Here is an 18,341-nt window from a genome sequence, read left to right as displayed (position 1 = left end):
GTATGTAAGATGTGGTAGAACATGGAGATGTCTATCATGAAATACATCTTATAGTCACTGTATATTCTAAAACCGTTCCTAGTCGATTGAGCCGTCCGATAATAAGGATAAGGATCGCTCGAGTTTGAGACTAGCATTTGCGATGCGGAGTACCACGTTTCATTGGTAGGGAACATGGAGATGTTCGAAGCATGCAAATGGATATTCATAGGATGAATAGTCGAACTACCCTATCCGGACTTTCCAAGTGGTTATCACTTATCGAGTGGATAAAGTCCGCGGTTTTGGTTGTACACCATTAGTCCTTACGACTTGAAACATCATGGAGACTCTATATGCTAGTACTGTGCTTTGACTCGTTTACCGACTCTGAGGGGGTCATCAGGTGTCGAGATTGGGTACAGTTACGACACATATAGGAGTCAATGCATTGTTGTCAAGGATTCACCACATACTTGCGAGTGTGGATATCCTATGCGATCTGAGGAGATATTAGTGTGACAAATCTCTGGCCAGAGTACTTGATGTGATTTAAGAAATGGTTTCTTAGTAGCACATGCGATGTCACTAATTTGATCTTCAAGATGTATTGCATAGTTATCGAATCTTGAGCGACTCTCGATATACCAATGGTTGTTGATTCGATCGGGATATATGGATGAAGGGACCGTACTGTACGTTAACCAAAATCTACTGGTTCTTGTAGGCACTATCAGTGATACCTAGGGAATCATGGGGCGATGTTGCTAGGCGCTTTACCATGATTCGTTGGGCAAGTCGGAAAGTGTTGTTCCGAGTCACAAGGAGTTGTGAGCCCACGGCTAGCTGTATCCCTGAACCATTGAGGGTCACACAGTGTAATGGAGTTTTAATCCCCGTTGAGATAGTTAAATTTAAAGAGTTAAATTTAATGAACTAAGGAGTTGGACTTCTTAAATAAGAGTAAGGGAGTAGGATTTCCTAAAATGACATAGGGATGGACATTTTTGGAAACCACTGAATTCGGATTCAGGAAAATTTATTTTGACTTTAAAACGTGCAGAAATGGTTTCTGTGCACATTGGTGAAATCGTTTCATCAATCGGAGTCACGATGAATTTTATATTAATTTCTGAACGAGCGGGCTTTGCTTGTCGGGCCCCAGCTTATGACTAATGGGCCCTAAGGTGTTAGTGGCCTGCATTATAAATAAGTTATTTCAGTACAGAAATTACACACAACAGGTCATAATTTTGAGACAGGATTTTCGAAACCCTAGCCCCTCTCAAAACGTTTTCGGCCGCCTCTCCCTCCCTCTGCCCGAGAAAATTCCGGTCTGTGATTTTGAATCGCAGTAAGGAATAACGAATCAAATTCGTGTATTCTCTTCGCAGAAAACTTCTGATAGATTTTCTAGTGCAATCTATCAGAGGGATTAAACCTCTGTTCGTGGACCTGATTGAAGGCGTTCATCGGTTCCAGGGAGAGACAACAAGAGCAGAATTGTTCTGTTGGTGTCCATTAATCTCGTTGCGAGATTTGAGGTAAAATTTATTTAATTGTTATTTAAATTTTACACACACAATAATTTAATCGTTGAATGGTTGATACCCACACCATGGAATTGTTCCATGATAAAAATTTTAAACTTCCGCTGCACCGGGTATCAATCGTGATTGATCTGGGAACTCGCCAGTTTTCCAACATCTTCGTCCAACTCTTGACGACCAAAAGCTGTCAACACAGGGCTCGACAAATACCAAACTAATCTGTACGAAGACAAGAGATTATCAACAACGACGATCAACTCACAAGCCAAAGTTCAACAACTCAAAGACGGTTCGACATCCCAAAAAATCAAATCGGCGGCATAACGACTACAAACTGAACATACCGGAAATGTAGACAGCAGTTCAACAACGATACTAACTCATAACAATGCTAAGACAGCAACAACAAGGCAAACTCATCAAATCTCAAAACTAGATTTTCGAAAATAGGCTTCCAAAAATCATAACAAATCCGAACGTCGCTCTATTTCAAAACCGACAGATAATAAACGATCAAAACTCTGCCAAGAACCACATACTCGAATCTCGAACGATTCTAACAACATCCGAAAACTAGAATGTATCTGATCGTAGAAAAACTTAGGATAAAACAAAGCTCTCGCTGCAGTGATCGCTAATCTGCCTTCAGAAAACTAGTACGGACCGATGAATCTCGGAGATAACTTCCCTCTCTTCCCAAACCTGACAGTACCTCTGAAAGGAGAAATCTTAAGGAATACACGGTCTACCTGCTCAAAACTCAGAGGCCTACGTCTGACATTCGCATACTTCGCATGCCTATCCTGAGCTGACTTCATTCTGGACTGAATGATATTAACTTGTTCTGCCATATCTCTAAGCATATCCGGTCCCAAATCAGGTGACTCGGACAAAACATCCCAAAACAACGGAGATCAGCACTTATTACCGTACAAAGCCTCAAAAGGCGCCATACCGATACTCGCTTGGAAGCTGTTGTTGTACGAAAACTCGACAAGAGACAAAGAATCTTGCCAACTAGTGCCAAAGTCTAGCACTACCGCTCGCAGCATATCCTCTAACGTCTGGATAGTCCGCTCTGATTGTCCGTCGGTCTGAGGATGATAAGCTGTACTCAGATGCAATCGAGTACCAAGTTCCTCCTGCAGACTATGCCAAAAGTGCGAAGTGAATCTAGGGTCTCGGTCTGGAACAATCGACTTCGGCACCCCATGCAATTTCACAACATTTCTAACATGTAGCTCAGTCATCTGATCGTGATGATACGTCATCCTGTACGAAATAAAACAAGCAGACTTCGTCAATCGATTGACTACCCAAATAGCATCGCATCCTCAAACGGATCGTGGTAGCTTCGTGACGAAATCCATAGAAATGTGATGCCTTTTCCATTCAGGAATAGATGGACTGTGCAATAGACCACCGGGTCGCTTCCGCTCTTCTTTCACTTGCTGACAGTTCAAACATCAAGATACAAACCTCGCGACATCGCTCTTCATTCTCTTCCACCAGAACTGGTTCTTCAGATCGTTATACATCTTACGTCCTACAGGGTGAACGCTGAACAGACTGCAATGAGCCTCTCGGAGAATACGCTGACTCAACTCCAAAATATCAGGCACAACAATACGGTTATTCACAAACAAAAAGTCATCTCTAACCTGGTATTTAGACTGATGCCCAGATCTGACTTTCTCCACTGAAACCTGAATGCTCGTATCAGACTTCTGTGCTTCTTTGATCGCAATAAACAACTTCGGCTTGGCTTGAATAGCAAACACACTGATAGTCTTCCTATCTGTTTCAAACTCTAAACCAGAAGTGCAACAATCATCGATCAACTGAGAAACACCAATAGTAGAAAGAGATAAAGAACATAGCTTTCGGCTCAAGACATCTGCAACTGCATTTGACTTTCCCGGATGATACTTGATTTCACAGTCGAAATCCTTCAACAGATCTAACCATCTTCTCTGTCTCATATTCAGCTCTGCCTGAGAAAACAAGTACTTAAGACTCTTATGATCAGAAAAGATCTTGAAAGAGTCACCATAAAGATAGTGAAGTCAGATCTTCAATGCAAATACGATCGCAGCTAGTTCAAGATCATGAACCGGATAATGAGTCTCGTGCAGTTTCAGCTACCTGGATGCATACGCTATCACATGCTTATGCTGCATAAGAACACAACCCAAGCCTCGGTTAGAAGCATCAAAATAGACTGTGAAACCTCCAGTACCTTTCGGAATAGAAAGAATCGGAGCACTGGTCAGTCTCCTCTTCAGATCAACAAAGCTAGCCTCACAATCTGTAGTCCAGACAAAAGGCGCATTCTTCTGAGTCAGCTGGGTAATCGGCTTGGCAATAGAAGAGAAACTCTCGATGAATCGGTGATAGTAACCAGCTAATCCCATAAAGCTTTGGATCTCAGTTACTGATGTCGGTCTAGGCCAATTCATAACCGCTTCAATCTTGCTGGGATCGACAGAAATCCCATCTCCTGAAATAATATGACCGAGAAAGACAACTCGATCCAACCAGAATTCACATTAAGATCGCTTGGCAAATAACTGTTCAACTCGCAAAATCTGCAAGACGATCCTTAAGTGCTCGGTATGGTCAGTACGGTTCTTCGAGTAGATAAGAATATCATCGATGAAGATAATGACGAGCTCATCTAAATAACGCTGAAAGATACGGTTCATCAAACCCATAAAAACCGCTGGAGCATTAGTCAAACTGAACGGCATGACTATAAACTCAAAATGGTCATACCTCGTTCTGAATGCGATCTTAGGAACATCTTCCTCTCGCACTCTCAGCTGATGATAACCTAACCTCAGATCAATCTTGGAATAGACAGAAGAACCCTGCAGCTGATCAAAAAGGTCATCTATTTGGGGTAAAGGATACATGTTCTTGACTGTAGCCTAATTCAATTGACGATAGACAATACAGAGTCGCATAGAACCATCCTTCTTCCGAACAAATAGAACAGGAGCACCCTAAGGCGATACACTAGGTCTGATGTATCCCTTGGCAATCAAATCCTCAAGCTGCTCCTTAAACTCCTTCAGTTCAATAGGTGTCATACGATAAGGAGCTTTGGAAATAGGTTGAGTACCTGACACTAAGTCAATGCTGAATTCGATTTTTCTAATAGGCGTCAATCCAGGAACATCTTCCGGAAACACATCCGAAAAATCTCTAACCACTGGTATATCAACCAATGCTGGGCTAGATTTCAGTACATCAACTGTGTAAACCAAAAATCCTTCTGCACCTCTCTGTAGCAAACGAGTCATAGATAACGCTGAAATCAAAGGAATTCTAGATCGAGAACCCTTACCGAAGAATTTTCACTCGTCTGCCATTTCAGGTCTGAATCTGACCACCTTCAGAAAACAATCGACTGTTGCCCTGTACTTGGTTAAAGAATCTATAACGACAATACAGTCAAAATCTGACATCCCAAGTACAATACAGTCAAAATCTAACAAATTTCCCTCAAAACAGAGTTCACAGTTCCTGAATAATCGAACAAAAACAATTCCTCCACCCAAGGGCGAAGTAACAGCTACTACAGTAGGCAACAACTCAGTAGGCAAAGCATGCAATAACACAAATTTCTCAGAAATAAAGGAATGGGAAGCACCTGTATCTATCAAAACATGAGCAGAATAACCGAAAATCGAACAGTTACCTGCTATAACTGTTGGAAAACTGTGTTCAGATCAATTAGAATTGATATCCGGTGCAGCGGAAGTTTAAAAATTTATTTTATTAATATGGAACGATTCCATATCTAGGTATCAAAACTTTACGATTAAATTTGTGTAAGTAAAACAAATAATCACTATTAAATATTTTACCTTTAAATCTCGAAGCGAGATTATGGACACCAACAGAATTTAATCTGCTCTTGTTGTATATCCCAGGAACTGATGAACGAACGTTTCTTCAATCAGGTCCACGAATAGAAAACAAAACCCTCTGATTGACTGCACTAGAAATCAATCAGAAGTTTGCGTAGAGAATAAACAGATATGATCTGTTAATTCAGATTGTAATTTTTCACAAAAACACAACCCAAATTTTCTCCAAAAGGGACAGAGGATTTCGAAAATCCCCTTGAATAATATAGGCTGAAATTCGAAAATTGCAAGACTGAAATCTCATGTAATTTTCAAACACAGTACATATATTTATAGATAATTTCTAGACTAGATTAAGTTATAATTGCATTAGGACTCTAACTCCTTAGGGCCCACAATCCATAACTTAAGCCCAACAAGCCAAGCCCGTTGTTCTAGAAATTAATATAAAATTCATCGTGACTCCGATTGATAAACTGATTTTACCAATGTGCACAGAAATCATTTCTGCATCTTTTAAAGTCAAGATAATTTTTCTGAATCCGAATTCAGTAATTTCCAAAAATTCTCATCCCTATGTCATTTTAGGAAATCCCACTCCCTTTAGTTAAGAAGTCCAACTTCTCTTTCATTAAATCTAACTCTTTAAATTTAACTATCTCTATGGAATTTTAGTAATCCATTACTTGTGTAACCCTCAATAGTTCAGGAATACAGCTAGCCATGGGCTCACAACTCCTTGTGACTCGGAACAACAATTTGCGACTTACCCATCGAATCATGGTAAGAGCGCCTAGCAACATCGCCCCATGATTCCCTAGGTATTACTGATAGTGCCTGCAAGAACCAGTAGATTTTGGTTAGCGTACAGTACGGTCCCTTCATCCATATATCCCGATCGAATCAACAACCATTGGTATATCGAGAGCTGGCCAGAGTACATGATGTGTTTTAGGTTATTTGGTTAGCGTACAGTACGGTCCCTTCATCCATATATCCCGATCGAATCAACAACCATTGGTATATCGAGAGTCGTTCGAGATTCGATAACTATGCATAACATCTTGGAGATCTATTAGTGACATCGCATGTGTTACTAGGAACACCAAGTAACCTAAAACACATCATGTACTCTGGCCAGAGATTCTTCACACTAATATCTCCTCAGATCGCATAGGATATCCACACTCGCAAGTATGTGGTGAATCCTTGACAACAAATCATCGACTCCTATATGTGTCATAACTGTACCCAATCCTGACACCTGATGACCCCAATAGAGTCGGTAAACGAGTCAAAGTACAGTACTAGCATATAGAGTCTCAATGATGTTACAAGTAATAAGGACTAATGGTGTACAACCAAAATCGCGGACTTTATCCACTCGATAAGTGATAACCACTTGGAATGTCCGAATAGGGTAGTTCGATCATTCATCATATGAATATCCATTTGCATGCTTTGAACATCTCTATGTTCCATACCAATGAAACGTGGTACTCGACATCGCAAATGCTAGTCTCAATCTCGAGCGATCCTTATCCTTATTTGCGAACGGCTCAATTGACTAGGAACAGTTTAGAATATACAGTGATTATAAGATGTGTTTCATGATAACCATCCCCATGTGCTACCACATCTTACATACACTATAGTATATTCAAGGTCTTTATCAAAACAACAATAGTATATCATAATATAACCTTATGAAGAAAGATAAAGTCAATGCCATTATAAAAGTGTAAATTATATTAAACAAAAGATTGTTTTACATAGAGTCATAAAAGCCCTTAGCCACAAGTTGGCTAACCGGGCACCCACTCTTTCAATCTCCCACTTGCCCTAAAGCCAACTACTCATACTACGTAATCCCATTGCTTCGCGATGTTTGTCAAACAATGGTCCTGGCAAGGGCTTAGTAAGCGGATCAGCGATATTGTCTGTAGAGGCCACTCTCTCGACACTGATGTCTCCTCTTTCCACAATCTCCCGGATGATGTGGTTTTTCCTCAGTACGTGTTTGGACTTCTGATGGGACCTCGGTTCCTTTGCCTGAGCAACGGCACCCGTGTTGTCACAGTACACCGGGACTGGACCAACAGCTTCAGGAATTACACCCAACTCTTGGATGAATTTCCTTATCCAAACCGCCTCTTTAGCAGCAGCTGATGCTGCAATGTATTCTGCCTCAGTGGTGGAATCCGTTGTGATGTCCTGCTTGGAACTCTTCCAAGAGACAGCACCACCATTGATCATGAATACAAATCCAGAGGTTGATTTCGAGTCATCCACGTCACATTGGAAGCTAGAGTCGGTATAGCCTTCCAACTTCAATTCTCTCCCTCCATAAACCATGAATAAATTCTTAGTCCTTCGCAAGTACTTAAGAATATCCTTCACGACTTTCCAATGCATTTGACCGGGATTGGCTTGGTATCTGCTCGTGACGCTCAGAGCATAGGCCATATCCGGTCTGGTAGATATCATCCCATACATGATACTACCTATGGCTGACGCATATGGCACGTGTGTCATCTTCTCTATCTCTTCGTCAGTCTTGGGACACATAGATTTGGATAGAGAAACTCCATGACACATAGGTAGATGTCCTCTCTTGGACTCATCCATAGAAAACCTTTTCAATATGGTGTTGATGTAGGTTGATTGAGTGAGCCCTATCATTCTTTTAGATCTATATCTATAGATCTGAATTCTTAGAATATAGGATGCCTCACCTAAATCCTTCATCGAGAATCTACCTGATAACCATATCTTTGTTGACTGCAACATCCCTACATCATTCCCCATGAGTAGGATGTCATCAACATAAAGTACTAAGAATGTTACCGCATTCTTAACTACTTTCTTGTACACGCATGGTTCCTCCGGGTTCTTGATAAAACCAAAATCCTTTATCGTTTCATCAAATTTCTGGTTCCAACTTCTTGATGCTTGTTTGAGACCATAGATTGATCTCTGAAGCTTGCATACCTTATGCTCGTTTTCCATGGATGTGTATCCCTCAGGCTGCATCATATAGATCTCTTCCTTAATGTTTCCATTAAGAAATGCAGTTTTTACATCCATTTGCCATATCTCATAGTCATACCATGCTGCTATGGCAATAAGGATTCTTATGGACTTGAATATTGCGACTGGTGAAAAGGTTTCATCATAGTCAACTCCTTGTCTTTGAGTATAACCTTTTGCCACCAATCGTGCCTTGTAGGTCAATACCTTTCCATCAGGCCCAAGCTTTCTCTTATAAATCCATTTGCACCCAATTGGAACAATTCCATCGGGAGGATCTACTAAAGACCAAACTTGGTTAGAATGCATCGAGTCTATTTCCGATTGCATAGCTTCAAGCCATAAATTCGAATCCGCATCAGAAATTGCTTCCTTGAAGTTTCTTGGATCACATCCAATGTCGGGTTCACTTTGATCCCCTTCAAGAAGAAGACCATATCTAATAGGAGGCCTAGAAGTCCTCTCGGATCTCCTAGTAATAGGTGTGTCTTGTGAAGATTCTTGAGGTGTAGGATCGCTATTTTGTATCTCGGGTTCTTCTCGAATTTCTTCGAGTTTCATCATCCTGCCTTTCTTATCCAATAAGAACTCCTTCTCCAAGAAGGTGGCATTCCTTGAAACAAACACTTTTGTTTCAACAGGATGATAGAAATAATATCCGATTGAATTCTTTGGATACCCTACAAAATAACATAAGGTGGATCGACTATCCAACTTATCTCCCACTGTCTACTTCACGTAAGCAGGACATCCCCAAATCCTCAAGTACGAATACTTAGGAGCAAACTGTTGGAGAACGGTGATCAGATCAATCAGAATTGATACCCGGTGCAGCGGAAGTTTAAAAATTTTATATGGAACGATTCCATAATGGGTATCAAAACTTTACGATTAAATTGTGCGTGTAAAAATTAAATCACAATTAAATTTTTACCTCCAATCTCGAATCGAGATTATGGACACCAACAGATTGCTCTGCTCTTGTTGTATCTCCCAGGAACTGATGCACGAACTGTTCTTCAATCAGGTCCACGAACAGAGATTTAATCTCTCTGATAGATTGCACTAGAAAATCTATCAGAAGTTTCTACGAAGAGAATTAACGAATTTGATCCGTTAAACCAGACTGCAAATTCAAAATTCACAGGCTGGATTTTCCCGAGCAGAGAGGGAAGGGGGGCGGCCACTTAGAGAAAACACAGCTAGGGTTTTCGAAAATATTTTGTGACCTCTGTTGTGTAATTTCTGTACTTCAATAACTTATTTATAATGTGGGCTGCTAACAGCTTAGGGCCCATTAGTCATAAGTTCAAGCCTGACAAGCAAAGCCCGCATGTTCAGAAATTAATATAAAATTCATCGTGACTCAGATTGATAAACCAATTTCACCAATGTGCACAGAAACCATTTCTGCATCTTTTAAAGTCAAGATAAATTTTCTGAATCCGAATTCAGTGATTTCCAAAAATGCCCATTCCTATGTCATTTTAGGAAATCTTACTCCTCTACTCTTAAATAAGAAGTCCCACTTCTTTGTTCATTAAATTTAACTCTGTAAATTTAACTATCTCAACGGGGATTAAAAATTCATTACTCTGTGTGACCCTCAATGGTTCAAGGATACAGCTAGCCGTGGGCTCACAACTCCTTGTGACTCGGAACAACAATTTCCGACTTGCCCATCGAATCATGGTAAGAGCGCCTAGCAACATCGCCCCATGATTCCCTAGGTATCACTGATAGTGCCTACAAGAACAAATAGATTTTGGTTAGCGTACAGTACGGTCCCTTCATCCATATATCCCGATCGAATCAACAACCATTGGTAAATCGAGAGTCGTTCGAGATTCGATAACTATGCAATACATCTTGAAGATCAAATAGTGACATCGCATGTGCTACTAAGAAACCATTTCTTAAAACACATCATGTACTCTGGCCAGAGATTCGTCACACTAATATCTCCTCAGATTGCATAGGATATCCACACTCGCAAGTATGTGGTGAATCCTTGACAACAAAGCATCGACTCCTATATGTGTTGTAACTGTACCCAATCCCGACACCTGATGACCCCAATAGAGTCGGTAAACGAGTCAAAGTACAGTACTAGCATATAGAGTCTCAATGATGTTTCAATTAGTAAGGACTAATGGTGTACAACCAAAACCGCGGACTTTATCCACTCGATAAGTGATAACCACTTGGAAAGTCCGGATAGGGTAGTTCGATCATTCATCGTATGAATATCCATTTGCATGCTTTGAACATCTCTATGTTCCATACCAATGAAACGTGATACTCGGCATCGCAAATGCTAGTCTCAATCTCAAGCGATCCTTATCCTTATTAACGGACGGCTCAATCGACTAGGAACTGTTTAGAATATACAGTGATTATAAGATGTGTTTCATGATAGTCATCCCCATGCACTACCACATCTTACATACACTATAGTATATTCAAGGTCTTTATCAAAACAACAATAGTATATCACAATATAACAAAATGAAGAAAGATAAAGTCATTGCCTTTAATAAAAGTGTAAATTATATTAAACAAAAGATTGTTTATACAAAGAGTCATCAAAGCCCTTAGCCACAAGTTGGCTCACCGGGCACCCACTCTTTCAATCTCCCACTTGCCCTAAAGCCAACTAGTCATACTACGTAGACCCATTGCTTCGCGATGTTTGTCAAATAATGGTCCTGGCAAGGGCTTAGTAAGTGGATCAGCGATATTGTCTGCAGAGGCCACTCTTTCGACAGTGATGTCTCCTCTTTCCACAATCTCCCGGATGATGTGGTATTTCCTCAGTACGTGTTTGGATCTTTGATGAGACCTTGGTTCCTTTGCCTGAGCAACGGCACCCGTGTTGTCACAGTACACCGGGACTGGACCAACAACTTCAGGAATGACGCCCAATTCTTGGACGAAATTCCTCATCCAAACGGCCTCTTTAGCAGCAGCTGGTGCTTCAATGTATTCTGCCTTAGTGGTGGAATCCGTTGTGGTGTCCTGCTTGGAACTCTTCCAAGAGACAGCACCGCCATTGAGCATGAACACAAATCCAGAGGTTGACTTTGAGTCATCCACGTCACTTTGGAAGCTAGAGTCGGTATAGCCTTCCAATTTTAGTTCTCTTCCTCCATATACCATGAACATATTCTTAGTCCTTCGTAAGTACTTAAGAATGTCCTTCACGGCTTTCCAATGCAATTGACCGGGATTAGCTTGATATCTGCTCGTGACACTCAGAGAAAATGCTACATCCGGTCTGGTAGAGATCATCCCATACATGATACTACCAATGGCTGACGCATATGGTACATGTGTCATTTTCTCTATCTCTTCATCAGTCTTGGGACACATAGACTTGGATAGAGAAACTCCATGACACATAGGTAGATGTCCTCTCTTGGACCCATCCATTGAAAACCTTTTCAATATGGTTTCGATGTAAGTTGATTGAGTGAGTCCTATCATTCTCTTAGATCTATATCTATAGATCTGTATCCCTAGAATATAGGATGCCTCACCCAAATCCTTCATCGAGAATCTACCTGATAACCATATCTTTGTTGACTGCAACATCCCTACGTCATTCCCAATGAGTAGGATGTCATCAACATAATGTACTAAGAATGTCACAGCATCCTTAACTACTTTCTTGTACACGCATGGTTCCTCCGGGTTCTTGATGAAACCAAAATCCTTTATTGTTTCATCAAATTTCTGGTTCCAACTTCTTGATGCTTGTTTGAGACCATAGATTGATCTCTGAAGCTTGCATACCTTATGCTCACTTCCCATGGATGTGTATCCCTCAGGTTGCGTCATATAGATCTCTTCCTTAATGTTTCCATTAAGAAATGCAGTCTTCACATCCATTTTCCATATCTCATAGTCATACCAAGCAGCTATGGCAATAAGGATTCTTATGGACTTGAACATTGCAACTGGTGAAAAGGTTTCATCATAGTCAACTCCTTGTCTTTGAGTATAACCTTTCGCCACCAATCGTGCCTTATGGGTCAATACCTTACCATCAGGCCCAAGCTTTCTCTTGTAGATCCATTTACATCCTATTGGAACAATTCCATCGGGAGGATCTACTAAAGACCAAACTTGGTTTGTATGCATCGAATCTATTTCCGACTGCATAGCTTCAAGCCATAAATTTGAATCCGCATCAGAAATTGCTTCCTTGAAGTTTCTTGGATCACATCCAACATCGGGTTCATCTTGATCCCCTTCAAGAAGAAGACCATATCGAATAGGAGGTCTAGAAGTCCTCTCGGATCTTCTAGGTATAGGCGTGTCCATCAATGGTTCCTGAGGTGTAGGATCATTATTTTGTATTTCGGGTTCTTCTCGAATTCTTCGAGTTCCATCATCTCGCCTTTCTTATCCAATAAGAACTCCTTCTCCAAGAAGGTGGCATTCATTGAAACAAACACCTTTGTTTCAGCAGGATGATAGAAATAATATCCGATTGAATTCTTCGAATACCCTACAAAATAACATAAGGTGGATCGACTATCCAACTTATCTCCCACTGTCTGCTTCACGTAAGCAGGACATCCCCAAATCCTCAAGTACGTGAAAGAGTGGGTGCCCGGTGAGCCAACTTGTGGCTAAGGGCTTTGTTGACTCTTTGTATAAACAATCTTTTGTTTAATATTATTTACACTTTTATTAAAGGCAATGACTTTATCTTTCTTCATATTGTTATATTGTGATATACTATTGTTGTTTTGATAAAGACCTTGAATATACTGTAGTGTATGTAAGATGTGGTAGAACATGGGGATGTCTATCATGAAACACATCTTATAGTCACTGTATATTCTAAACTGTTCCTAGTCGATTGAGCCGTCCGATAATAAGGATAAGGATCGCTCGAGTTTGAGACTAGCATTTGCGATGCAGAGTACCACGTTTCATTGGTAAGGAACATAGAGATGTTCGAAGCATGCAAATGGATATTCATATGATGAATGATCGAACTACCCTATCCGGACTTTCCCAGTGGTTATCACTTATCGAGTGGATATAGTCCGCGGTTTTGGTTGTACACCATTAGTCCTTACTACTTGAAACATCATTGAGACTCTATATGCTAGTGCTGTGCTTTGACTCGTTTACCGACTCTATTGGGGTCATCAGGTGTCGGGATTGGGTACAGTTACAACACATATAGGAGTCGATGCTTTGTCGTCAAGGATTCACCACATACTTGCGAGTGTGGATATCCTATGTGATCTGAGGAGATATTAGTGTGACGAATCTCTGGCCAGAGTACATGATGTGATTTAAGAAATGGTTTCTTAGTAGCACATGCGATGTCACTATTTGATCTTCAAGATGTATTGCATAGTTATCGAATCTCGAACGACTCTCGATATACCAATGGTTGTTGATTCGATCGGGATATATGGATGAAGGGACCGTACTGTACGCTAACCAAAATCTATTGGTTCTTGTAGGCACTATCAGTGATACCTAGGGAATCATGGGGCGATGTTGCTAGACGCTCTTACCATGATTCGATGGGCAAGTCGGAAATTGTTGTTCCGAGTCACAAGAAGTTGTGAGCCCACGGCTAGCTGTATCCCTGAACCATTGAGGGTCACACAGAGTAATGGATTTTTAATCCCCGTTGAGATAGTTAAATTTAAAGAGTTAAATTTAATGAACAAAGGAGTTGGACTTCTTAATTATGAGTAGAGGAGTAAGATTTCCTAAAATGACATAGGGATGGGCATTTTTGGAAATCACTGAATTCGGATTCAGAAAAATTTATCTTGACTTTAAAAGGTGCAGAAATGGTTTCTGTGCACATTGGTGAAATCGGTTTATCAATCGGAGTCACGATGAATTTTATATTAATTTCTGAACAAGCGGGCTTTGCTTGTCGGGCTTGAACTTATGACTAATGGGCCCTAAGCTGTTAGTGGCCTACATTATAAATAAGTTATTGCAGTACATAAATTATACACAACAAGGTCACAATTTTCGAAAAAACCCTATTTTTCTCTCTGAAGTGGCCGACCCCCTCTCCCCTCTGCTCGGTAAAATCCAGTCTGTGAATTTTGAATTGCAGTCTGGTTTAACGGATCAAATTCGTTAATCTCTTCGTAGAAACTTCTGATAGATTTTCTAGTGCAATCTATCAGAGGGATTAAATATCCGTTCGTGGACCTGATTGAAGAACAGTTCGTCCATCAGTTCCAGGGATATACAACAAGAGCAGAGCAATCTGTTGGTGTCCAAAATCTCGATTCGAGATTAAAGGTAAAAATTTTATAATCGTTATTTAATGTCCCGAGCGGCCCGCGGAAAAATTAATTTTTTAATTTTTAAATTAAATTTTAATATGTTAAAATTCTATTTTTGGTCCGATCGAAAATTGTTTTTGATTGGTCCACGAGGCGTCGGATCGAATTGTTCGAGTCCGAAAATTTTAAAATTGATTTTTGGATAAATTTGAATTTTTGGAAAATTTAAATATTTTATCCGTTAAATTGAATTTTGAAATTAATTATTTTTGGTACAATTGATGATAAGATATGATCTTATGGATATATTGAGTAAAATATGATTTTATGTATAAAATTGGATTTTATAGATAAAATATGATTTTATTTGATAAAAAGATAAAATATGATTTTTATATAAAATAAGATTTTATGTATGAAATATGATTTTATCCTTTTAAATTTAAATTGCCATTGCATGTTATCCAATAAATTAATTTTGAATTAAATGTTATTGGATAAGGATGATCGATTGTCATGACCAATTTTGTAGGTGTATGTTAGGAATTTACATTTGTTTTATTGTTGTTGGTTTTATTAATGGGTCTGGTTTATGGCCCAATATGAATTGTCATATGTAATAAAAGTGGGCTTGGTTTATGGCCCGTTCCCACCCCTTAAAAATGTATCCCCTACTTGTCATTGTTATTTATTGTAAATACATTAGATTTAGTGGGAGATCAAGATTTGAAGATGGTGGTGGGCCCAGCAGACAATAAAGACAGAAGAAATGTAAATTGGAAGCTCAATGTAATAGGATTGCATTGCATACTGCATATTACCTAGGATTGGACTAAGACTCGTGATTGGCAACCACGGGTCGATTAGAAATGGAATCGATCATTCTATATAATATGTGATATTATAGTTGTATGCATGTTTTAGACAAAATTGTGTGAATCCGACAAGCATACAAAATTTTAAAAATGATGAGACAAATTTTTATAATTAAAATCCCTCATTTTAAATATGATTTAAAATTGATATCAAGATAAATAAAGGAAATTTAAATTTGTTTAAATGTTCCTACCTTCCATCAACGATCAATGTATGAGATGCTACCCGCGGATACGGTCCGGCTCATATTATTGGAGGGGCCCGTTCGTCGGAAAGCTGTACATTGGATCGACACATGTTGTAAGTTGGGTGGAACTCCCATGGGATCGGCTCATATTATTGGAGGATCCACATGGCGACCGTCCATCACAACTTAATATTGATGGGTCATCTTGACATGTCACAATAAACGGCGTCATATTATTGGGCCCTTATTGGACATGAGGTAAAAACATGAAGGTTGCTTTGGAAGCAATTGGGCTCTACCTTTTGAAAATTATGGTTGGCTGATATTATTCGGGACCATAGTTTGTCAATTGAACTCCATGTTCTCACTAAGGAAAACAGTTTCCCGTTTTCACTAGAGGGTAGTGAAATCGTTAAAATAGTGGGAGTGAGATTCATAAAATAAATTTTGCCTATTTTATGTCTTAGTAAATTGCTTAAACAATCACTGATATTTGTCTGTTTCTTTTCAGTATTTCATAAGATGAATTCGCGTAATCCACTTTTCTCGATCCTCGAACAAAATAAGTTGACTGGCGCAAACTATACGGAATGGTTTCGTAAGTTGAAGATTGTCTTGACTTCGGAGAAGATGCTCTACGTGTTAGAAAAATCTCCTCCGAAGGAAGCACCAGCTGACGTAAGTCCGGAAGAGTTAGCCAAACTTGATACATGGTGGGACCATGATATCAAGACCAAATGCTATATGCAAGCATCGATGTCTGATGAACTCCGGAGGCGATTTGAGGACACCGTGAATGCTGCTGACATTCACGTTCAACTCAAGGAACTTTTTGGGGCTCAATCGAGGGCTGAAAGGTTTGCTACTGTAAAGGAGCTAATGACGTGTCGCATGCGTGAAGGGACTTCGGTCCGTGATCATGGGGTACGAGTGATTTGGCTCATACAGAAGTTGGTAACCCTTGATTTGGTGTTGGAGCATGAACTCAACGTGGATTTACTACTTCTGTCTCTTCCTTCTTCGTTTGACGGATTTGTGGTGAATTTCAATATGAACAAGATAGAGGCCTCCCTTGAAGAGATGGTCAATATGCTTGTGACATATGAATCCACATTAAAGAAGGATAAACCGGCTTTCTTGGTGGGCTCCTCTTCTTCTGCTAAGAAGGGGCCAAGTACAAAGGGCAAGAAACGTTCTGCCCCACCCAAGAAAATCGAACCCGAGAAGATGTACAAGACAAAGGCTTCAAACATGGAAAAATCCAAGGATGTTTGCCATTACTGCAAGAAGCCCGGTCATTGGAAGCGTAACTGCAAGGAATATCTAGAGCAGCTGCGAACTGCGAAGGGTATGTTCTATATTGAAATAAATGTTTCACTTAATACTACTTCTTGGGTATTGGATACCGGATGTGGATCTCACATTTGCAATGATTTGCAGGTGATGACAAGAAGTCGCAGGCTTAGAATGGGTGAGACCCAGCTGAGGCTCGGAAATGGTTCCAGAGTTGAAGCTAAAGCCGTGGGAGATGTTTATTTAATTTTGCAGAACGGTTTTAAGTTACTTTTAAGAGATGTTTTATTTGTTGGATTTGATTAAAAACATTATTTCTGTTTCTATGCTTGATAGAGATGGTTATTCTTGCAATTTTGTGAATGGGATTTGCAATATTTACAAGAATGAATGTTTGATTGGAAATGGACAACTTGAAAACGATCTATACAACTTAAAACTAAAAGACGTTCCAATAAATTATGTTGATAAACCGGCAACAACAAGCAAAAGGAAAATCGATAGCCAAAACCCGGCAAACCTTTGGCACGCTAGGCTAGGTCATATTTCCTCAAGGAGGATGAACAAGCTAGTGGGAGAGGGCATGTTTGATATGTCTGATATTAACTCTCTACCTACTTGTGAATCCTGCCTGAAAGGAAAAATGACTAAATCTCCTTTTAAGGGGAAACCTGAGCGTAGTCAAAATCTGTTGGATTTGATCCATACAGATGTTTGTGGTCCATTTAGAGTTGGTACTCAATATGGCCACACCTACTTCATTACCTTTACTGATGATTATTCGAGGTATGGGTATTTATATTTAATGAAATATAAGTCTGAAGCGTTTGAAAAGTTCAAAGAATTCAAGGCTGAAGTAGAAAACAAGCTAGGTAAAAGTATTAAAGCACTTCGATCGGATCGAGGTGGAGAATACTTAAGTACCGAGTTTTTGGACTATCTAAAAGAGAATGAGATTCTCTCTCAGTGGACTCCTCCTATGACACCACAGCTTAATGGTGTATCGGAGCGTCGTAATCGAACTTTGTTGGACATGGTTCGGTCCATGATGAGCTTCACTGAGCTTCCACCTTCGTTTTGGGGCTATGCGCTTGAAACGGCGGTATTGTTGTTGAACAACGTCCACACTAAAGGAGTGGACAAAACACCATACGAGTTATGGAATGGCAAAGCTCCTAAGTATTCGTACTTGAGGATTTGGGGATGTCCTGCTTACGTGAAGCGGACAGTGGGAGATAAGTTGGATAGTCGATCCACCTTATGTTATTTT

This window comes from Henckelia pumila, chromosome 4 (assembly GCF_033568475.1).
Source record: "Henckelia pumila isolate YLH828 chromosome 4, ASM3356847v2, whole genome shotgun sequence".
NCBI lineage: Eukaryota > Viridiplantae > Streptophyta > Magnoliopsida > Lamiales > Gesneriaceae > Henckelia > Henckelia pumila.
Note: the sequence above shows the minus strand (reverse complement) of the source record.